A 23,256-nucleotide genomic window follows, 5' to 3' on the forward strand; every position below is an offset into this window, starting at 1 on the left:
CTCTGCTTGGAGAAGCATTTAACCAGCAGAGAGTTGGAGCCGGAGGATCGAAGGGATCTAGAAGGAGAGTATTTAGTAAGAGCGAGTTGCAGATAGCGTGGCCACAGGCAGCCTTGTGGATGATGCAGACGGAGTTGAGCTTGATCCTTGCAGCAACTGGAAGCCAGTGGGGAGGTTTTAGGGCACAGTCCCTGGGCTTGAGGCCAAGGTTAAGACGTGCAGCCATATTCTGGATTAGTTGGAGGGGGCGAAGAGAAGAAGAGGGTAGATTAAGGTAGAGGTTGTTGCAGGAGTCCAGCCTGGGGGGGTCGAGAGCTCTAGAAACATTGAGCTTCTGGAGGAAGGTGAGGAAAGGGAAAATACCTCTAAGGAGGTGAAGTTGAAAGTGGGCCTTCTTGGCAAGGACCAAGATATGAGGAGTGAAGGAAAGAGAAGAGTCGAAACAAGACCCCAAGATGTCTGGCTTCAGAGGAAGGAGAGGGAGGAGAACCCATTGAGGGTGGCCAGAGCATAGGGAGAGAGCAGGAGTCCCAATAGGAAGGATCTCAGTCTTGCTAGCATTGAGACAGAGATCGCTAGAGGTGCACAATGACTGCCGGATAGGCAGTCAGGGATGAGATAGGAGGTAGGAAGAGAAGAAGAACTGAGTTTGAAGATTTGGGTGTAATCTGCATAGCACTGGAAATGAGGAGATAGGAGATCAGGTGAGCAAGGGGGGCAAGGTAGATATGGAAAAGCCAAGGCAAGAGGATAGAGCCCTGGGGAACACCACAGGTAGAGATAGAGGTGGAGGAGGAGAAGGAGCCAAGGATCACCTGTGAGGGGCAGTCACGAGGAAGGAGGTCAACCATTCCAGTGCCCGGCCTGAGATACCAAGAGTATCATGGAGCCACTTTATTGAGGATAGAGTGTTTAACAGTGTTGAGCAGTAGGTAACTATATTGATCAGGCTCTAGCCGCACGAATAGGCCTCCCTCTTCGGCATAAACCACAGGCGGAAAACGTAACTGTAGAGGATGGCTTCCAACTACACTCTGGACCACTAACACGACACACCGAAAAGGTTATGCTGATATGTCAGGACGGTCATCGGGAAGACATCTCTTTTGATCTTATCGGAGCACCACAGTTCCAGATGATTTTAGGAATGCTGTGGCTGGAGACCCATAATCCCAGAATTGACAGGAAAACACAAGTGCTGATCTTTCTGCAAGAATGCACCAAAACTTGTTATCTGCAAAAACCCAAATGCAAGGCAAAACCACTTCTGGCTCTTGCTGGTGCCTTACCTCTGGAATATTTGGACTATCAAGATGTATTCCAAAAAGAACAGGCAAATACTTTGCCTCCACATAGACCCTATGACTGCCAGATCGACTTGATACCCGAGCTCAAATTCCGTGCAGCCGAATATATGCTTTGACGGAGCAAGAAAATCAACACCTGCAAACCTACCTAGACAAGTACCTAGCCAACGGGTTTATTCGCCCATCTAAGTCCCCTTCTTCCTTAGCGCTCATCTTCATACCCAAGAAGGAAGGTGACCTCAGAACGTGCATCGGCTACAGGGCATTGAACCAAATAACGGTTAAGAATAGATACCCTCTGCCACTCATCCCAGAATTACTTGATCAGGTAAAGAGCGCTCAAATCTACACAAAACTGGACCTACGGGGCACCTATCACCTCGTACGAGTAAAAAGTGGTGACGAGTGGAAGACAGCATTCTGGACCAAATATGGACTTTGAATATCAGGTGATGCCCTTTGGGTTATGCAATGCACCAGCGGCATTCCAGTTCTTTATGAACGATGTACTCCATGAACTACTGGATATTTGTGTTCTCGTTTACATTGATGATATCCTGATCTATTCACAGTCCAAGGAAGATCATGTTGGCCATGTAAGAGCAGTGTTGGAAAAGTGCGTCAGCACTGATTGTTTGCTAAACTAGAAAAATGTTCCTTCCACGTTACGGAGGTCAGGTTTTTGGGCTTCATGCTTACTCCACGAGGAGTTCATATGGACAGACGCAATGCTGAAGCTATTCTTCAATGGCCTTCCCCGACATCTACCAAAGGGGTACAAAGTGTACTGGGATTTGCTAATTTTTATAGACGATTTATACCACAATTCTCGCAAATCGTCCATCCGATCACATCTCTTCTAAAGAAGAGCAAAGAAGAGCAAGAAATTATTTTGGTCAGCTGAGGCCGAACACGCCTTTCAGGAATTAAAACAAGCCTTCACCTAAGCGCCTATACTTCGACACCCTCGACCTGATCTACCATATGTGGTCGAACCGACGCCTCCAATATTGCCATGGGAGCAGTGTTATAACAATGGGACCCTGAGAAGGGGCCGCTCCATCCCATAGCATTTTGGTCCTGCAAGTTTTCTGCACTTGAACGGAATTACGCACTTACAGACAAGGATCTCCTGGCAATCAAAGGAGCATTCAAGACTTGGAGACATTGGGCCTCATTACGACCCTGGCGATAAGGGGTTTACGCCATCGTTAGCTGCGCCGACCCCTTACCGCCAATTACGAGGTCCCTTAGCGCCATGGAGGTCTTAACACCCAAATCCATGGCGCTAAGGGACCATGGAGTTAATTACGCCACCGTAATTTACGGTGGCGTAATTAACGCCTTCCCCACTCCCATTATGCCCTATGGGGCAAAAATGGGAATGGGGAAGGGTAAATGGGGATTGGGGACTTACCGCCCCGCCAAGGTCGGAATGGGGCGGTAAGTCCGCCAACCACCATGGCGTAAACGTAGTTTACGCCATGGTGGTAAAGTCACGGCCCAGGCGGTAACTTACCGCCTGGGTCGTAATGAGGCCCATTACCTTTTGGAGGCAAAACACACGGTTACTGTTATTACCGATCACCGTAATCTACAATATTTGAAGACAGCCAAGGCACAATCCTCACGCCAACTCTGTTGGGCTTTATTCTTTGCTGAGTACGATTTTGTAATAACCTACCGACGTGGAGTGCGCAACGGAAAAGCTGACGCTCTATTGAGAATGGGAGAGGACAAAGACGCCTTCAATCCCTCGATCCCATAGCCATTATCCCCGAAGAATGGATTTAACACCAGATAGCCGTCACTACCTGCTAGGAAGAAATAAAGACTGACCTCCAATGTCAGATGGACCCGACCGCCCAAAAGGAATGGTTGATTAAGGGAGAACAATACTCCATCTGCCGTACTTCCAAGGAAGACTATGGCCCTCATTACAAGCCAGGCGGTGGACAATGGTGCTTTTAGCACCATGGTCCATGCCGGATTCCGCCATGGTGGATGGTGGAATTACCGCCCCATTCCAAGGTGAGTGGGGCGGTAATTCCCCATTCACCATTTGCCCTTCCCCATTCCCATTTTTGCCCCAAAGGGCATAATGGGGATGGGGAAGGCGCTAATTACGGCACCGTAAATTACGGTGCCGTAATTAGCACTAAGGTCGCTTAGCGCCTTGGACTTTAACGCCTGCAAAAAGCAGGCGTTAAAGTGTGAATCAGGTGTTAAGGGTTAACGGCGCCGATGGCGCCGTTAAACCCTTAACGCCTGACTTGTAATGAGGGCCTATATGTTCAGGACAATGAGTTACATAGTAAGATCATAGCAAATTATCTTGAGTCATTGGTGGAAGGACACAGGGATCGTCAAGACTAGAGCCAAGATCCATAAGAATTATTGGTGGCCCTCTTGGAGGAAGGATGTCGCTCAGTTCATTACCACATGCGGTGTCTGCGCACAAAACAAATCCCAAAAACAATATCCTGCAAGACTATTGAGACCATTGGGGGTACCACCAACGCTGTGGCATACATTATCCATGTACTTCATCACCGATCTACCACCCTGCGGGGGGTTTAATACAATCCTGGTCCTGGAAGACCTATTCTCCAAAATGGCACTTTTCATCCCTCTGAAGGGACTTCCCACCGCTGCTACTTTGGCCACAGTATTTTTGGAACAGATCGTCCGACTACATGGTTTCCCATCCGTATTGGTTTCTGACAGGGGATCTCAGTTTGTTTCAGCCTTCTGGAGAAGGTGTTGTAAACTAGCCCAAATTGACCTTCGGCTTTCTACGAGTCACCATCCCCAAACTGATCGTCAAACGGAGAGGACAAACCAGACGCTCGAACAATATCTGAGATGCATGTTACAACAAACAGAGGACTCCTGGAAAAACATTCTCTGGTTAAGTGAGTTCGCCTACAACAACTCTATTCATAACAGCACCAGACAGACCCCATTTTACACAATGACCGGTCAACACCCAACAACATCTTCCTTTGACCCCCTGGACGAGTTGGAGATGCCGGCTGTTGCATCATTGCACAAATTAATTACTCAATGTCTTAAAGAAGCCAGCGAAAACTTAAAGCGAGCTAAGGAGCAACAAAAGAAATTTGCAGACCGACACAGGAGGGAGGCTCCACAATATCATGTCGGGGATAAAGTATGGTTGTCGTCCAAAAACATTCCATTAAAAGGACCTTGTGCCTTTCGGCCACGATACTTGGGACCATATCCAATTAAGGACATCATAAACCCTGCGGCCATGAAATTGGATTTACCACCTAACATTCGAATCCACCCAGTTTTTCATGTCTCCCTTCTAAAGCCAGTGAAACAGGACACTCGAATTTCAACACCACCAGAACCGGAGATCATCGCAGGTGAACTTGAGTATGAAGTAAAGAACATCCTGGACTCCAAGAAAATAGGCTCAACACTTTATTATCTCATTGATTGGGTGGGCTACGGGCCCCAGGATCGTACATGGGAACCCACTGAATTTGTCCATGCCCCACAACTCATCAAACAATTTCACCGGAACAACCCCACCAAGCCGGGACCGGAGGTGAGGTCCACCGTGAGAGGGGCCTTGAGGGGGAGTGCTATCATGGCCACTGGGCAAGGGCCCAGTACTTCACTTCCTGCAGGGTCCCAGTGGACCCAGTCTTGGCGCCTATGGTACCAAGCTCATTACAAAGTGTGCTTGGCACACAACACCAAAGGCACGTGCAGCAAGGCCGGGCAGGGCCCTATTAGTACAGGGAAGGCACGTGCAGAAGACAGGAGGAGGAGCAAGGTGGGGCCACAAGGCGGGGCCTAAGGGGAGTGGCTGGGGCCAGGCTTTATAAGCCAGCCCCACCCGCATACTGGCACTTCGCGTAGTCTGCTAAGAGCAGCGTAACGCTTACCGCCGTTCAGAAGACCCTTACCTGGTCCAGCACGTGCATATTCAGTCTCCGGAAACCTCAAGTATCTTACCTGGATTCAGCCACACAATCGCTGGAAGCACTGCCATCTGCTTCCCACTCTGCAGCCGCCGCGCGGATCTTTCCTTGAAGCCACACCACCGCTGGAAGCACTGCCATCTGCTTCCCACTCTGCAGCCGCCGCGCGGATCTTTCCTTGAAGCCACACCACCGCTGGAAGCACTGCCATCTGCTTCCCACTTTGCAGCCGCCGCACGCATCCTACCTGGATTCAGCCACACCACTGCTCGAAGAAGCTCTGCTACCGCTTCCAACTCTGCAGCAGCCGCATTCATCCTACCTGTCTTCTGCAATCCTGTGTGGGTACCGCCCAGCATCCTTACCTGTCCCGAACTCCCATCAACAGGAGGCCATCTTCAGGCGCAGCATCCACACGGTTCTTCATCTCCGGCAGCCTGTAGGAGTTCGGAAACCGCTCAACAGCTATCACCGACCAGCCGCACCTGCAAAGGGAATAAGAAATACAAGGTGAGCAGTCGCATAGACTTTAACATGCTAAAGCAGCGCAACTCACAAACTTGGCGCAGCTTCTGGAACTGTTTACTCACCATCGGTGGGTCACCCGGAATAGACTCTTTTCACCATCACGCGCTCCTGAGCCATCTTCATCACTAAGGCGGAGAGAGAACAATATATAGTTATGAACAACAATCATTGGCAAAGAATTAACACAAAGAATACGGACAATAATCATAGTTATAACACCTACCTTCGAGACGTAATGGTCGCAGCCGGCCTGGACCTCCACATTCTGGACCAGTGATGCAACTAGGTCCATCCACAGCGCCCCTGCTGAAGGAAAGCAGGACGGAGAGCTCATCCTTACATAAAAAACAGGTGAGCTTGCATGGGTAAACTCCTGCGCACTACATTTTGGCACGAAAGGGTCGAGGGGAACCGCAACACCACCATGCTATCCTCACTGCCTCTCATCTTCTCCCAGGAACGGTTCCAGCATTCTGGGTCCATGAAAACGCAGCAGTTGGGGGAGAGAAGCGATCAACTCCTGGGAGGGCTCCAACCTTGCCCCAACGCCCCCGGAGAGATCAGGTGAGCGTAACACTAAGTGACCAAACATGCTACTACCGGATGATTCATCTGAACAAGTACGAACATGGTTACAACCTAAGAAAAAAGAGTTTAAAAAATGTGTAACATGCGCCATGTGCAGATATGCGTACGAGAATTCTGAGGTGTTCATGGATGGAAAATGAACAAGAATACGGATTGAGGATAACACACACTGTAAATCCAAATTTGTTGTAAATGCAATAATATGTGTTTGTGATCAGATATACATAGGGAGCATGATACAGGAATTGAGAACCAGAATAAGGGAACCCATTGCAACTATTGGAAGTCAGTATCCCAAATTTCCTTTAGCATGCCACTGGTAGTCTTTCCACCAGCTGTAAAGTAAGAAATACATTAGATTTATTGCTTTAATGAAGATTAAGATGAGTAAGAGAGGAGGTGACCAAAAGACATTTTTGGGACAAGTAGAGGCTCGATTGATATGCAAGCTACGAACAACCGAAGTTGGGTTAAATAAAGATAATGAGTTGGCCTCATTTTTGGGAAGGATATGTAAAAGATTTTGGCTAAAAAAAAATTTTTTCGAATCCAATGGGATTAACAGACTATTTAGAGTGAAGTAGGTATGGAATATCTCTAATTAGAATATCATAATGTCAATGATTGGTGGAGATTGAACTAATAAGGAGGAGACTAAGCAAATAATAAGAAGTGAGTTTGATCTAATAAATAAAAACACTACATAGGGAGATATAGAGTAGTTAATAAAAGGTACACAATAATCTAGGAACAGAAGAATGGAAACCGAGGAGCAATTAGCATTAAAAGTAGTTAAATCAAAGTATTTTATTTATTTTTATAATTTGTATTTATTACATTTATTATAGGCCAAACCCAGAGGTATCACAGCATAGGTTACAGTAGGCTTGGAATCTCTGGTTACAGTGTGAGAAATTACAACATAAAACAGGAAAAGTCGAAAAACATTTCGGCTTGAATGTCTAATTGCTGTAAGAAAAAGTTCAATAACTAATAAACGACTGAGGCAGTAGAGCATTTCAGGGTAATAAAACAGTAGCATGAGAAGCTAGTGGGTCAGACAGTTGCATATACATTACAGCATAGTTGTTTAATATACAAGTAGGGAAGAAAGCCGTCTGTTGCAGGACTTGGTAGAGAATAGCATCTTGGACTAGTATTTGTTGAACAGGCAAGTGTTTTGTTTTTTTTTAAATCTGGGGTCGGAAGGCTCCTTTCTCAATGTCTCTAGTAGGGACTGCCAAGATTTTGGGGCTAAGACCGGAAAACTGCTACCCCCTGCCCCTGTGAGTTTGAATCGAGGGACACAGAGTTGGTAGTTGTTATTAGATCTCAGTGCTCTTGTCGAGGTATTGGGCATGACAGTATTGTTAAGGTACATAGTAGCTGTCTTGGCTAGGCATGTGTGTGTGATGCAGAGAGTGTTTAACAGTATTTCAAAAGCGTCCCTTCTGATCTTGGAGATGTGGTCAGATTTTTTGATGCCAAGTGCTGCTCTCAGCGCTTTATTTTGTAGGAGTTGGAATTTGGCGAGGTTTACATTAGAGGAGCCTAGTACAGGCATGTTGCAATAGTCTAATTTAGACATGAGTAGAGCCCGGGCGAGTGTGATACAATTTTGTGGGGTCAAGAATTGCCTGCTTAGCGCTATGAGCTTGGCAGTATACGATGTGGTTGCTGAGAGAGTATTTATGTGCTTAGTCAGGGTTAGGTTCGAATCTAGGTAAACACCCAAAGTTTTAACCTGGCTGAGAATGTGGATGGGGGTGCCATCAATGATGATGGAGGAGTATTCTCAGTGGAATTATTTGATTTTGGAGGGAGCACCCACGATAAGGAGCTCTGTCTTTTCATCATTAAGGCAAAGACTGTTGGTGACCATCCAATTTTGTATTATGGCGTAAAATTTCATTTATTAAGATTGTGTCTTGCTCATGGTTCCCTGTAATGGGGATTAGGATCTGGGTATCATCAGCAAAATTCATATAGATGACACCCATGGCATCGAGGGCAGAAAAGATAAGATTTGTGTAGGCATTGTAAAATGTGGGCGAAAGGCAAGAGCCTTGCGGCACACCTATAGGTGCAGGGATGGGGTCAGCTACTTCCTTTCCTATGGCGACTCTAGAGGGTCAGTCGGCTAAGAAGGATTTAACCCAGAGGGTGGCTTTTGTGAGAAGTAAAAGTTTTCTGACAGGGTGGTGCAAAGTTTGTCATGGTCAACCAAGTCAAATGCGGCTGTCAAGTCTAAGGGCCTCATTACGACCCAGGCGGTAAGTTACCGCCTGGGTCGTACCTTTACCACCATGGTGTAAACTACGTTTACGCCATGGTGGTTGGCGGACTTACCGCCCCATTCCGAGGTTGGGGGGGCGGTAAGTCCCCATTAACCCATTTACCCTTCCTCATTCCCATTTTTGCCCCATAGGGCATAATGGGAGTGGGGAAGGCGTTAATTACGCCACCGTAAATTACGGTGGCGTAATTAACAACAAGGTCCCTTAGCGCCATGGATTTTAACACCTGCTAAAAGCAGGTGTTAAATCCTCCATGGCGCTAAGGGACCTCGGAATCAGGCGGTAAGGGTCGGCGATGTTTACGCCGCCGTAAACCCGTTACCGCCTGGGTCCTAATGAGGCCCTAAGAGAAGTAGGATGCAGAAGTTACCAGAATCTCAAATGGAATCCATTTGGATTTTTAGGTCCAATTGTGCCGTTTCCGTGCTATGGTTGGGCCGAAAGCCGGATTGTCTTGTTCCTAGCAGGTGGTTAGACTCTAGGTGAGTTTGTATTTGGGTATAGGCTATTTTGTCTATTATTTTCAGGAGGAAAGGGACAGTGGTGATGGGACGGTAGTTTGGGGAAACAGTGGGGTCCAGGGAGCGGTTTTTCAGGAGTGGTGTGAGCCAGGCTTTTTTTATGCTGGAGGGGACTAAGTTTGTTCTGAAAGAGGCATTAACGCAGTTAGTTATGATTGGGGAGATTGTGGGAGCACATAGTTTGATAAATTGAGCTGGGAAGCTGTCTCCTTTGCAGTTTTTGGGTTTAAGCCCAGCAGTGGTCTCCTGGACTTGGTTTTGGTTGACTTGAGAGAAGCTAAATTGCGTTCCTGTTTTGTCATGATCTAGGACCTGAGGTGATGGGGGTGGACATTTGTTGGCTAATAGTTTTTGTTTGGCTAGGATTTTGTTTTGGAACTTTTCTATTTTGGCAGCTAGTGCATTCTGGATTATAGTGCACCACTCTTTACTCACGGTCATTGGGCTGGTCAAAGGGGTAGGGTTTTCCAGTTCGCCTAGGATGGTGAACATCTCTTTCGAATTTGATGCAGCATTGTTGATGCAGGCATTCAGTGCATTACCTTTGTGTTCAATAATGGTAGTTTTATAGTTGTTAATTACTTTCCAAAGTGATTTGGAAGAATTTGGCGTAGGGTTTTTTTTGTGACTATGCTCTAGTGCACTTTTGTTGCGCCATAGTGAAACCAGTTCTTCGTTAAACCAGAAGTTAGAGCGTTTAACTTTACGTGGGATTTTGGTTACGAGGGGGGCTATGGCGTCAATGGTGCTTTTCAGACAATTTTGGTAGGCGAGGGCAATGCTGCTGGGATTTGTATTCTGGGCGGGAGGAGACATTTTAGAGAGGGCCTCGGCCAACACTGGGCAGAGGTTGCAGGATGTGAGGTTGCGAGTGTTCTTGTTTCAATGGGGCTGGGCTAAATAGATGGGGTGGAATGTTTCTCTGGGGTGGTTAATGTGAGGCTAATTAAATGATGGGGATCTCAGTGATGGAGTCAATGGATAGGTGGACATTATGAGTCAACACCCAGTCAATGGTTCTCTCTTTTTCATGCATGGGTTCGGTCACTAATTGGGTGAAGTTCATGTCATGCAGTGCGGTAATGAGTGCACTAGCTTTATGGTCCTGAGGGTCATTATATCCTAGATTAATGTCACCTAGAATGATGAATTTTGTAGTGGGCTTGTTTTAGGGTGTGATGGCCAGTGGGATGTCTGATTCAGGGTTGCTAGGTTGGTTAAGATCTCTGTAGATGGCAAGGATATTGGTAATGGTCTTGGGGTCAGTTGCAAGTTTTAGAAAGTGAATTCATAATCCTCAATGGGGTCAAATGTGCAATTCTTAGATCCAGGCTGGATTTGGCGATAATAGAGACACCTCCTCCAAGTGAGTTGAGGAGATCTGCTCTGTGAATTGTGAACTCAGGGGGGATCGCTAGCGCTATTAGGGGGCCAGTTGCTGGGTGTAGCCAGGTTTCCGTGAGGATTAGGAAATTGATGTTGCTGTTCTAGGATGAGATCATGTATCTCGATGGCATGTGCTCCTAGTGATCGCACATTCAAGAGGGCACCTTTGAGTGTAAGAGGGTTTTTGGAGGCATGGGGGTGGCAGGTCTTGGGGCTGGAGTGGAGTGCGTGATGGGTGGGGCGGTGTGGTTGGGGCCTTGCTCGGAGTATGTGTGGATTTGGTGCTGTTGAGCATATTCTTAACTAATGACTGAAAGTGTTTTGGTGTCCCGCTGTGGGTACTAATGACCTGCAGTCTAATTAGTCTGTTCTGTCCAAGGATGGGCCGCTGAGAAGCTGGAGGCGGTATTGGTAATCTAGACATGAGCCTGGCTCTATGTAGAGCACCTGTGAAGGGTGTAGTTTTTTATGGGGGATGTTGGTGGAAATGGAAGGGACGGCAACAGCGGGACATGGTCTAACTATGTCTCTAGCCTTGCCTTTGCTGCTAGGAAGTTTTGAGTTTAAGGAGGTGGATGGGAACGGACGGGTTTTTGGAAGGAATGGGGTCGAGCACGGGTAGGGGTGGTGTCGTGGCAGCCTAGTTTTGCTAGGCCATTGTTGATATGGACAAAGGCACCTTCAGTGCAACGCATTGTGCTCTGGGAAAGAAGCACTAGCAGCATGGTGATAGGTCTGCGAAATGGTGGAGCACTTTGGAGGGCAACTAATGGTGATAAGGATGCACCGTACGGGTCCTCTGCGAGTGGATAGAGCGTTTGGGTTAGGTCAGGGGCTCCAGTTTTTCAGGTTGGGGAACCCTGTAGATATCAAACCTGAAGTCCTAGTTGGATGATGGGCGTTAATAAAGGGTTTGAGCACATGTTTGTTGTAAATGAGAATAAAGCTAAGTCACCATATCATACCATATCCTGCACCTGGGGAAGTACACATATGCTAAACAGAATGTGCAATGATCAGAGCCTTATTAAGTAAGGTACAATTAAATCCTAAAGTCAAACACTGTTTGTAAAATATGGTACAATTAAATCCTAAAGTCAAACATAGTTTGTAGAATAAACGTGTGGTGGAAGGAAGGTGCCTAATACTGAGCATTCAGTAGTGACATCATGCGGCCATCAAGGTAGTACTAAACGCACATGGGGGGCGGGACGGGAGGTACAGTGGCGCGGCTAAGGGAGGGATATATTCTTATGGGTATGCATTACGTACCATACGGGGCAGTGCTTTCCAGTTCCTGTTAGTAGGATTGATGGATAGGGGGGCTAAGATTCCCAATACTTGTACATGGGAACGCTAGGGGGATATGCTACGATCCATATAGGCAAATAGAGAACACAGCCGATTTCAATACATCCAGTAAACAGTAGTAACAATTGCGGTGTACTGGACAGTATCAGTAATCCACAATGGGAGTATATGACGAATAGTGCGCACACCAGTTTTCAATACATGCGGTAAAGCAATAGATAGAATGTGAACAGCTAATGAGTACTACCCTTGAGGTGGGCGAGGATAAGACTTAGAGCATATTGAAATTGAGGATCTGAGAACGAACTCGGAATGATGGGACACCTTTGAGTATGGTGGCGAATCATGGCAGCGATTTGGGCGCAGAACAGATTTAAGTGTTCGGAAGTGGTTTTAGATGCTCTGAGGCTTAATTAATCTAGATGCTCAGGTGTTGCACACGTGTTCATGGGTTGACACTGTGACTGTGTGTGTACGGGTCAGCAGAAGACTTGAGGATCGCACAAAACAGGGACATATAAAGTGATGGCGATGATAAATTACCTTTTGTGGAACGGCAGAATATGCTCCTCCCGGCTCCGTCAGGCTCGGGACAGGAGCCTTTGTTTGAGTGCTTTAGTTTGTTGGGCCGGCTAAACGCCTGCCATCGTCTGATTGGTGGAGAAGTACACAGGGGTAGCCAATCAGGAGATCGGCCTGCAGGTGCCAGGGCGAAGTTAGACTGAAGGTTTGCATAGAAAACACAGTGCGGCCATCTTGGCCTGTTCTGCACCTCGTGGTGCACAATGGCGAAGTCGGGCAGAAATCAAATGTTGCAGAATTGCTTACTGAATATAATCATCAGGGGCCTCCAGCAGGAATTGAAGAAGAGATGTGGGGGTGAGGGTGCGTTCCGCTGCACACGTCTGAATTAAGCAGCTGATCTCAGCTAAGAACGAGATAAAGCCCAAGGCGCTGACCTTGTGCAAATAGATGTTCCGGATGACGGCAGACACTGCTCCTGCAGTGTTCGAGAAGCTCCTGCTCCTCGGGAGAATCACTTACTACTGTTACGGTTCGGGACAGGAGCCTTTGCTTGAGTGCCTTAGTTAGTTGGGCTGGCTAAACACCTGCCGGCGTCTGATTGGTGGAGAAGTACACAAGGGTAGCTAATCAGGAGATCGACCTGCAGATGCCAGGCGAAGTTAGACTGAAGATTTGCATAGAAAACACAGTGCGGCCATCTTGGCCTGTTCTGAACCTCGTGGTGCACAATGGCGAAGTCGGGCAGAAATCAAATGTTGCAGCAATGCTTACTGAATATAAGCCTCAGGGGCCCCCAGTGTTGTGGGCTGCCTCCGGTCTCCGGTTTCACCCCCAGTTGCCTGCAGCCGTGACTCCGAGGGCACTCGGGCCGCGCTGTACACAAGGCAACGACCACATGGCAATCACCCCAGACACAAAGCACAGACACGAGTTGCCACTTCCTGGGGCTCTGCTGCTCTGCCCTCGCAGCGCCAGCAGAGCCCCTTTTATTAAGTGAGCGTCATGAGGCTCACGTCAGAATAAACACTAGACCACCACACAACACCCAGCAGGAATTGAACAAGAGATGTGGGGGTGAGTGCGCGTTCCGTGCAAATTAAACAGCTGATCTCATCCAAGAACGAGATAAAGCCCACAGGCTTACCTTGTGCAAATAGATGTTCCAGATGGCTGCAGACACTGCTCCTACAGTGTTGGAGAAACTCCTGCTCCTTGGGAGGATCACTTGCTACTGTTACGGCTTTATGGTGTAAGGTACTGATATACAGGTCTTTTAAGACAAAGAGTATCCAATGGAACATGGCAAATGGACACACTTAATTATATTAGTGCGCTTGATATGATATGATATGATATGATATGATATGGCATTTATAACACGCCTATACACAGGTGTTTCAAGGCGCGACAAGGCAAGGGAGGGGTAAACAGGGGAAGACAGACAACGATCCTACTAGACCAGGTGTCATTCAGATCGCGCAAGTGCAAGGGAGGGGATGGAGGAGAAGTGCGGGGTGGGAAGTGGAAAAGGAAAGTGCAGTACATGGGATAAAGACCAAAAAATAAATAACAATAAGTAAACAATAATGAAGTGCTGCCAGCAGGTGGCAAGTGAAAGAGGTAAGTGCAGATGTCAATGTCAAGTGCAGGTAGTGGGACCGTAGGGATACAGAAACAGTTACCAAGTGCAGGGATTGTCAGGAACTGACTAGCGGGGGAGTGGACCTGGGCCCGAGAATCGGAGGTGACCAGGTAACCAGTGCAGTTCCTGTGACAGCCAGGGAATCAGCAGGGGAGAAGACGAGAAAAAGTGGACGAGAAGAGAAACGTTTTGAGGTGCTTGCGGAACCGAAGATGATTCTCCTCAAGTTTCAGGGAGGCAAGGAGCTGTTCCAGAGGGAGGCCCCAGCCGAAGAGAGAGATCTACCACCAGCTTGTTGCTTGGAGAAGCGACTGACCCTGAGGGAATTGGAGGCAGATGAGCGAAGAGCTCGAGAAGGAAGGTATTTAGGAAGAGATAGTTGAAGGTATTGAGGCCCCAGACCTCAGAAGGCCTTGTGAACGATGCAGAGGGTTTTGAACTTAATCCTCGCAGCCACTGGGAGCCAGTGCAGAGATTTCAGTCCTGGAGAGATACGATCCCTGGGCTTGAGGCCAAGGACACGTCTTGCAGTTCTGTTGTGGATAAGTTGCAAAGGGTGGAGAGTAGAAGCGGGCAGATTTAGAAAGAGGCTGTTACAATAGTCCAGCATGGAGAGAACCAGAGCTCTGGAGACAGTGCACTTCTGGGGGAAAGAGAGGAAATGAAGAATACCTCTGAGGAGGTGTAGCTTGTAGTGTGACTTCTTAGAGACATCAGAGATATGAGGAGAGAAGGAGTGTGTAGAGTCGATGATGACCCCAAGATTTTTAGCCTTGCAGGTGGGAGCAGGAAGGGGGCCAAGAGAGGCCGGCCAGAGAGATACAGGAAAGGAGGGAGTGGGTGTGCGGATGAGGAGAATCTCAGTCTTACTGGCATTAAGGCAGAGGTCATTTGCGGCGCACCACTCCTGGATAGCAGACAGACAGTCGGAGATGAGGAAAGTAGAGGAGGAGGCCGAGGCTAGCCTGAAAATGAGATGAGTGTCATCCACGCAGCACTGAAAGTTGGGGCAGAGAGCAGCTATGCGGTAGACCAGGAGTGCCAGGTATTGGTTGAAAAGCCAGGGAGAGAGGTTAGACCCCTGGGGGACACCACAAGTAGAGAAAAATAGCAGAGAGGAAAGACCCAAGTTGAACCTGGGTGGGTCGGTCGGAGAGGAAAGAGGTCAGCCACGCCAGAGCCTGACCGGTGATACCCAGGTTATCACAGAGACGGTTGAGCAGGATGGCATGGTTGACAGTGTCAAAGGCAGAAGAGAGATCAAGCAAGATGAGGAGACAGGTGGTGTTGGAGTCAAGGTTGGAGAGCAGGTCTTCACAGATGTTCAGAAGAGCAGTTTCCGTGCTTCTGGCAGCTCTGAAGCCAGACTGATGGTCATGAAGACAGCCAACAGATTCAGTGTGGAGATTTAGCTGGGAGATGGCCAGTTTCTCCAGGAGCTTGCCCAGGAATGGAGTGATGGAGATGGGGCGATAGTTAGCCGGGCAGGAGGGGTCAGCAGAGGGTTTCTTAAGAGGGGGGTGTACAAGGGAGTGCTTCAGGGTGGATGGGAAGACTCCAGTGGCAAAGGAGTGATTGCAGAAATCAGCAAGGGAAGGAGCCAGGGAGACAATGTGGTCCTTTATGGTTTTGGAGGAACAGGGGTGAACCTGTATTGACAAGACTTTCATGGAATGGACTTGTCTAGAAACCTCATCAGCGGAGAACAGGGGAAAGGCAGAGAAGGAGGGAGGAGAGGAAGCTGCAGAAAGGTCGGAGGAAGAGCAGAGGAGAGTGGGAGGGAGGGGAAAGGAGGAGAGTGAGGACAGGATGACCTGAGTTTTAGAGATGAAGTGAGAAGCTAGTGCTGTGCAGAGGGCCTGGGAAGGGACAGGAGAGGTAGATACTGCAGCAGGGTTGGCCAGTTCCTTGCAAATTTTAAAGAGTTCCGCCGGTTTGTTAGATGCCGAAGAGAAGCAGGCTTGGATATGAGCTCTCTTCTTGGTTAGGATAGAGAGCCGGTATTGCCTCTGGAGCAGGCGGCACGCCATTTCCTCTTGGCCACCCTGCACTTGCGTTTTATGGTGACGAGGTCAGAGGCGTACCAGGAGTTGCACTTGGCTTTGGGCTTCAGGCGGATTCTCATGACAGGGGCAAGGATCTCAAGAGTATCAAATCTAGCAGAGTGGAACGTGGAGAGGGCTGTGTCAGGGTGAGAGTCAGCCAAAGGGGGAGCTGGGGGTGAGAAGGTGGTGGCGAAAGCCTCAGCTGACACACGCTTCAGGGGTCGGATGACCGAGAAGGTGGGTGGCAGTGATGGAGGGGGCTTGGCCTGGGGGGAAGGGAGGGTGAGGTTGGAGGAGAGGAGACAGTGATCACTCCAGGAGAGAGGAGTGGAGAGGGGAACAGAGAGGGGAAGGTCTGAGGAGATGAGAACATCCAGCATGTGCCCTGCGGAGTGAGTCGGGCCAGAGAAGAGAATAGTGAGTGAGAGAGAGACGCAGAGGTCACGAAAGAGTACAGAGGGTGGACAGGAGGCATCCAGGTCGATGTTGACATCCCCAAGAAGAAGGAGTTGAGAGGTTGAGGCCAAGAGTGAGGAGGAGAGGTCCGCCCATTCAAAAAGGAAGGAGGAGATCTGACCAGGTGGCCAACAGATAGTAGCCATAGTAAGGGAATGGCTAGGGGAGAGAGAGAGCCTGCCGACAAGGCATTCAAAAGAGCAGTAGGCCTGCGTAGGAATGACAGAGGCAGAAATCCACTCGGGGAAGATCAGGGCTACAGCCCCACCAGAGCGGTTGGACCTGGGTGCGGAGAGGATCTTGTAGCCGTCAGGTAGTAGCGTGTCAAAGCTAGTGATAGAGCTGGCCGTGAACCATGTCTCAGTGAGACCGAGGACATCAAGGTCAAGTTCTTCAAGAAGGCCTCAGATATCAGAGGAGTGTTTGACAGCAGAGCGAGAGTTAAGAGTGGCAATATGGAGAAGGTTGCCATCCTTGAAGGACTTCCGGGGAGGGGTGCAGGTCAGAGGTGCGCCCTTAGGAGGTGTAGAAGGAGCCCGAGAGGGTGCAGGGAGGGAAGGAGAAGGCAATGTAGCCGAGGAAGAGGCATGAAACCATGAAATACCCCAAAGTATGAAGGCACACACGTTTAAACATAACGTGGTGAACGAAGCTGCAACATGATTGTCATGGCAACGTTAGTCAACATTTGTAATGGCGCTGGCTTTGCAGAATTCGAACACCAAAGATGACGCAAGGACAATAAGAGGAGGGAGCTGCAGATCCAAGCAGGTAAGAAGAGCAATGTTAGGAAATTGATCAGTTTTAAATAAATAAGATGGATGTCTAGCCAAGTACAAAGAGGATCACTGTGACAGCACTAGTTATTATAGACGGACGGCGTTGGCATTCAAATTGGAAATATGAATGCCGATGCAAGGTGACTAAAAGGAGTAAGGGTGCTTCTGAGGATGGGCATAATGTATGCACATATTTTATCAGAACCGGATTGTACCAGGACCCATAGGGAACACTTAAATAAGAAGGAGTGGAGTCTGAAAATCAAGTGAATGGAGGTTGAGTACCAAACGACTCTTGCAAGAGGAAACATGGCACCTAAATAAATGAGGGCATGAGAAGCGGAAAGGAAGAGTAAGGGCATACAGTGAAAACAGAAATATTTAAGGGAATGTAATAAACATGTTCAACCTGATTTGTTAAAGGTATAGGCTACTACACAAGGTAAACACTGGCAATAGGGATGAATGCAGTTTTTGAAGTAAGCCTTGTCTAATACAGGAAGTGCAGTGGTAATACTATATTTGGGTGAAATTAGTTAATAAGAGTAGAGGAATGGGATGCAATAGGTATTTAATGTGTTACTGGCTGAATTATTAATGCCAATGTAGAGATTGAATAATAATGAGTGTGTGGCATATACATAAGGCAATGCAACTAATGAGGCAATTTTATTGCGCCTCATTACACGGTAGGCGGTAAACCATGGCGCTATTAGCGCCATGGTTCATGCCGGTAATTTACCGGTACCGCCTTGGAGGAAAGGGGAATTACCGCCCTATTCCAAGGTTGGGAAGGCAGTAATTCCTCCTTCCTCCATTGCCCTTCCCCATTCCCATTTTTGCCCCATAGGGCATAATGGGAATGGGGAAGGCGTTAATTACGGTACCGCAAATTGCGGTACCGTAATTAGCTCCCTGGTCCCTTTGCGGGTTGGATTTTTAACGCCTGCAAAAAGCAGGCGTTAAATTCCCCAACCTGCAAAAAGCAGGCGTTAAATTCCCCAACCTGCAAAGGAACCTCGTAGTAAGGCGGTAAGGATTTACTGGTACCGGTAAAATACCAGTACCGGTAAACCCTTACCGCCTACCGTGTAATGAGGCCCATTATCTTCTCTCCATCCTAACCAACCCTCCCCATTACCAACCGTTATTTTATGTCTTGCACTAAAATACAATGTACATTGTACAATATAATTTGCATGTTAATATTATCATTTGTACTTTATGCTTTTTTTTCATTGGAACAGCCTGGTTTCGTGAAAGGCCTGAGAGCCGAAACACGTGTCAACCTAGAAGGGGTGAAATAAAATAAACAAAATAAATTAAGGAAAATAATACATCTATAGGTTGTCTGGCGCATCCTTAGTAGTAAATGAAACTAATTCACTATTAAATGAACTACTTGATTATCTATGAGTTGTTTTTAGACTCTGAAAGGTTGCTTGTAATCACATATTTACATTTAGATGAATTTTGACTGGTACAGTCTAGTGGTTGTGCAGGGGATGCAAGGGTCCTTAGTTAGGACTCTTTCTTTCTTTTGTTATTGACGTTCCACCTTGTGCCACAGTGGTCTTATTCTCCAGTGCACCCGAAGTTAGTTTACTTTGACTTAATTTACTTCATACACAACCCACCTAGGTGTGCAACATCAGTGTGCTTTTGACTAGTAAAATACTAAATAAGGACCGAGTGTTGAGAATCATTCCTGCAGAAGACCACACAATAAGGAGTAAAACGAGAGAAAGAATTCAATTTGCTCCCTTATATTAACTTCAATGAATCATAAAAATTTACTAATGATAAAGATAAAAAACTAATCACAATTAAAAGTACAGGAAAATGGTTGAAATGGACTCTGTAGACAATATCGTACAGCAAAACAAGTGTCAAAAAAACTATTCAAGTGTAAAAAACTGTTAACACCAAATATTTACATCATCAGTACAAAAACAGCGCAAAATACACAAAAACACAATACATACAATACAATTTCTAATTCATATAAAACAGCTTACTTCATAGCCTCGGGAGGATAGCTCAGCGGCAACGTGCTCACCTTGGAAGTAAGACGACATGGGTTCGATCCCCGGGTCCGCGCTTAGAAACCTCTAGGTATTAAGCGCGTTATAAATAACCTATCATATCATATCATATATAACTTGAATAAAGTGCTACAGTAATAACCTAGTATGTTTAATTAGCCTTCAAAATCAGGCTAACTATTACCCAACATGTTTCATTCCTATAAAAATGTTGTGTATTATTATAGGAAATTCTTCAGGGGATTTGTGTCGGTATTTTCTGTTTGCATGATGACAAAACTTAACGGAGGGTGTTGCTCGCTCCTTATTGTTCTGTGGTGTCATGTATCATGAAACATATATTAAAAGCTACTGATTTGTTGTTCGTAGTAATTTAATTGATACATGTATTGTGAGGGGCTAATAGCCTTAAATAAATACAGTGCCACTGTTAGCTCAACTCACTTACCTATTAGATTTCCTATGAATAGGTCTTGTAGAGAAGTTATATTTCTCCATCATTGGATCTTTCATGGATTCACATGCTGTGTATATTCCCAGTCGTCAGGCTTGGGAACCTGGTTTCCATTGAATAGCAGAAGCTTACTGCCACTAGATGTCCAAAGTAGACACAAAGCAACTATATTCTGTCATCAACTCCTTTTTTATGTGTATTGTGTCAGGAGCACATGTCACTTAGTGGTACCTAACGAATGTGAAACTCAAATACTCAAACTGTGCCAACCAAAGTTTTCATTCATTCTTGTTTGATGGCCCTTTGTCAGAAAAATAAGGCGCATTTCCTCTCTTGCCAGCCTTTTTTTGTCAACATTCTTGTCATTGCTTGAATGTATTTTTCGAGGGGATTGGGTCCTCCGACGTATTCCATATCTATGACATATCTATGACAGTAATCACCACAGCTGTGCTGCTTTGGAAAATCTTTTGACCTTTGCGTCCTGCGTCAATGATGTCGATATGCTGTCCTCGAGGGCCTCCGTCGAGTCGACGTCACTGGATGTTATAAGTAGGGTGCACGGCGCCCGTAGCCTCAGTTCTGTTTTTTACGCGAACGTGTTCGCTTCGGGGATCTCGGCGCGCCTCAGTTCTTCTGAGTTCTGTTCTTTCGGTTATTCGAACCTGTTCGTTGTGAAGATTTCCATGATGTCTTCGTCTTCTTCCACTCCGCGGCCGGGTTTTAAGAAGTGTCGGGACTGCGGGTCCAAGATGTCGTTGACGGATTCGCACGATGCCTGTCTCTGGTGCATCGGGGAGGACCACGACACAGATGACTGTGTAGACTGCCAGTCGCTTACATTGAAGGTATGGGGGAGCGTAAGAAGAAGCTTTCTGTAGGTAAGGTGGCCAAGCCCCGGAAGTCGAGATCCACTGGGCTTTCGACTGACGATTTGAGGGGCGACTCTCTGCATCGTCGGCGTAAGTCCGGGCGGACTCGGTCCAGGAGTAGGTCCTGCCATTCCTCTGCCTCTTCGAGGCACTCATGGAAGCGCCGGCATCGGTCGCCTTCCCTGTCCTCGTCCGAGGACTCCGCCCGTCGGCGGGTAGCTTGTCCCAACAAGCATTTCACTCCTGCGGAATGGGATTCATTTCGGCAGGAGATGTTGGTGATTTTTCAGTCGCAGGGCTCCGGTCCGTCCGCACCTTTGAAAGACTCCGACCGTGACCATGCTAGAGACGCCACTCGCACGCCTTCGGGCTCGAGCGGTCGTCACGATCACCGGGCACCTTCGAGGACCCGGTCGGACAAGGATGGTCGCTCTAGACATGCCCGTTTCAGGTCCCGGTCCTCGACACCCTCGAGACCGTTGGAGCCTGTGAGGTTTCGAAGAAGACATTGACGCCTTCGGCGCCAAGGTCGTCGAGGGACTCTCTCTGTGCTCCGCCTCTGAGGAAGCCGTCGACGCCATCGGCGCTCAGGCTGTCGAAGGACATGCACGAGTCTCCTCCTTCGAGGACTGTGTCAAAGACGTCGGCGTCACGCTCGACGTCGACGCCGATTCCATCTACGCCCTCAACGCCTTTCAAGGCTGCTTTGTCGGTGGTACCCTGTGGCACAGCGGAACCCCCTAGAAAGGCTCTGGACAATGCTAAGAATGTCTTTGTCCCTTTTTCTGTGCCCTCATTCCAGCCTCTGGATTATATTTCTGAGGTGGATGAAGGGTCTGAGGAAGGTATGGTTCCTGAGGAGGTACCTGACAAGATTTTGTCTGGTCATAGCCAGATTGAAGACCTGCGTCAGTCGTTGCACGACGCCAGTGGTCTGGGCACCTCTCCAGAGTTCTGTACGCCTGAGCCTGGCCCCCATGCTGAGTCCTCGTACCGGCGCCTTATGTCGAGGGTCACGGAATACTTGGGGTGGTCGGCGCCACCAGTGGATTTTCTGCAGGATGGCGTGACGGATATCCTCGACCAAGGTCCACCAACTGACCCGGTACTGCCATTCCATATGGCATTGCAGAGAAGGGTGGCAGCAGCTTGGACTGCTCCAAAGAGTCTCCCGGCCGTGAGCAAGTCTTTGCCGCGAAAATACCGCCCAGCCAATAGCGACCCCTGCAACTTGACCCCGCACCCCACTCCAGAGAGTTTGGTGGTGCAGGCGGCTACGGCCCCAGCGAAGCAGTCGTCGTACCCTACCATGCCTCCTGTTACGGACGACAAGTGTTTTGATGGCTGGGCGAATAAAGTGTTTTCTTCAGGGGGTATGGCTTTACAGGCAGCCAACTCCGTATGTGCCTTGTCACGTTTCACGCACACTCTGTGGAACTGTATTTCGTTAGCGGCTGTACATATTCCCAAAGGGGAGGAACGGGATGGTTTTCTTGCTATTGTGCAGGATGGCAAGGATGCCATGTGTGAGTCCGTTCAGTCGGGTCTGGACATGGCAGATTGTGTTAGCTGGTCCATGGCGGCAAGCACCGTAATACGCAGGTTTGCGTGTTTGTGGAAGTCGGGGTTTGCTCCGGATGGGCAAGCCCGGCTCCTCAACATGCCCTTTGATGGTAAACAGCTTTTTGGCAGCAAGACTGACGAGAGCCTTGAGAGGTTGCAGACCTCCAAAGCTGCCGCGAAGTCGATGAGCGCTGCAGTTCGCCAACCTCTGCCTTTTTGTCCTAGGAGACAGCAATGGAGGGGAGGTTCCTTTCGATATTACTCATCCTTTGGTAAATCGAGAGGAGCTTGAAGTCAAAGGGGCCACCGTAGGAGTACCAGAGGTGGAAAACAAGGTACTTGAGGTGCCAAAGCCGCTCGGGCAGTTGCCTCTTTGCCCTCAGGCACTGCCGCAGCTGCTTCAGTTCAGTCATGAGGCCATGTCCCATGGTTCGCCGGTTGGGGAAGGCTGGCGCAGCATCTTGTAGAGTGGCGTGCCATTTCTTCAGATGTGTGGGTTCTGGAGATCATAGCCCACGGCTACTGTCTTCCTTTCCGGCAGAGGCCTCACGACAATCCACCAGGGAATCTCTCTTTGAAGATTCCGGATCCGATCCTTGCGCAGGAAATACTATCCCTGCTGGAGAAAGGCGCCATAGAACTGGTGCCTGTAGCAGAGAGGAACAAGGGATGGTATTTCCCTTATTTTTTGATTTCGAAGAAAGACGGGGGATTGAGACCCATCATGGACTTGCGCGGTTTGAACAAGCTCCTCAGGAAGGACAAGTTCAAGATGGTTACTCTTTCTCAAGTCCTCCAGGCCCTTCAACTTCAGGACTGGTTGGTGTCACTCGACCTCAAGGACGCTTACTTTCATGTGCCGATCCATCCCAAGCACAAGAAGAACCTGAGGTTTGCGATTGGCGACTCGCACTTTCAGTTTCGGGTCCTGCCGTTTGGATTGACCTCCGCTCCAAGGGTCTTTACCAAGCTCATGGTGGT

General features: G+C 48.1%; 2 long non-coding RNA genes across 2 annotated transcripts in view; one reads left to right on the forward strand and one right to left on the reverse strand.

Moving 5' to 3' along the window:
- The window catches only part of LOC138492099 (uncharacterized), a 102,617-nt gene extending 89,260 nt beyond the window's left edge, over positions 1-13,357 (reverse strand). The window contains exon 1 of the long non-coding RNA XR_011276142.1: positions 12,438-13,357. This is a non-coding gene — a long non-coding RNA (uncharacterized lncRNA). The remainder of the gene's footprint in view (positions 1-12,437) is intronic.
- Positions 1-23,256, forward strand: part of LOC138492100 (uncharacterized) — a 188,554-nt gene that overhangs the window by 145,591 nt on the left and 19,707 nt on the right. The gene's annotated exons all lie outside the window — the stretch shown is intronic.

This window comes from Ambystoma mexicanum, chromosome 10 (assembly GCF_040938575.1).
Source record: "Ambystoma mexicanum isolate Mex_15411 chromosome 10, UKY_AmexF1_1, whole genome shotgun sequence".
Taxonomy (NCBI): domain Eukaryota; kingdom Metazoa; phylum Chordata; class Amphibia; order Caudata; family Ambystomatidae; genus Ambystoma; species Ambystoma mexicanum.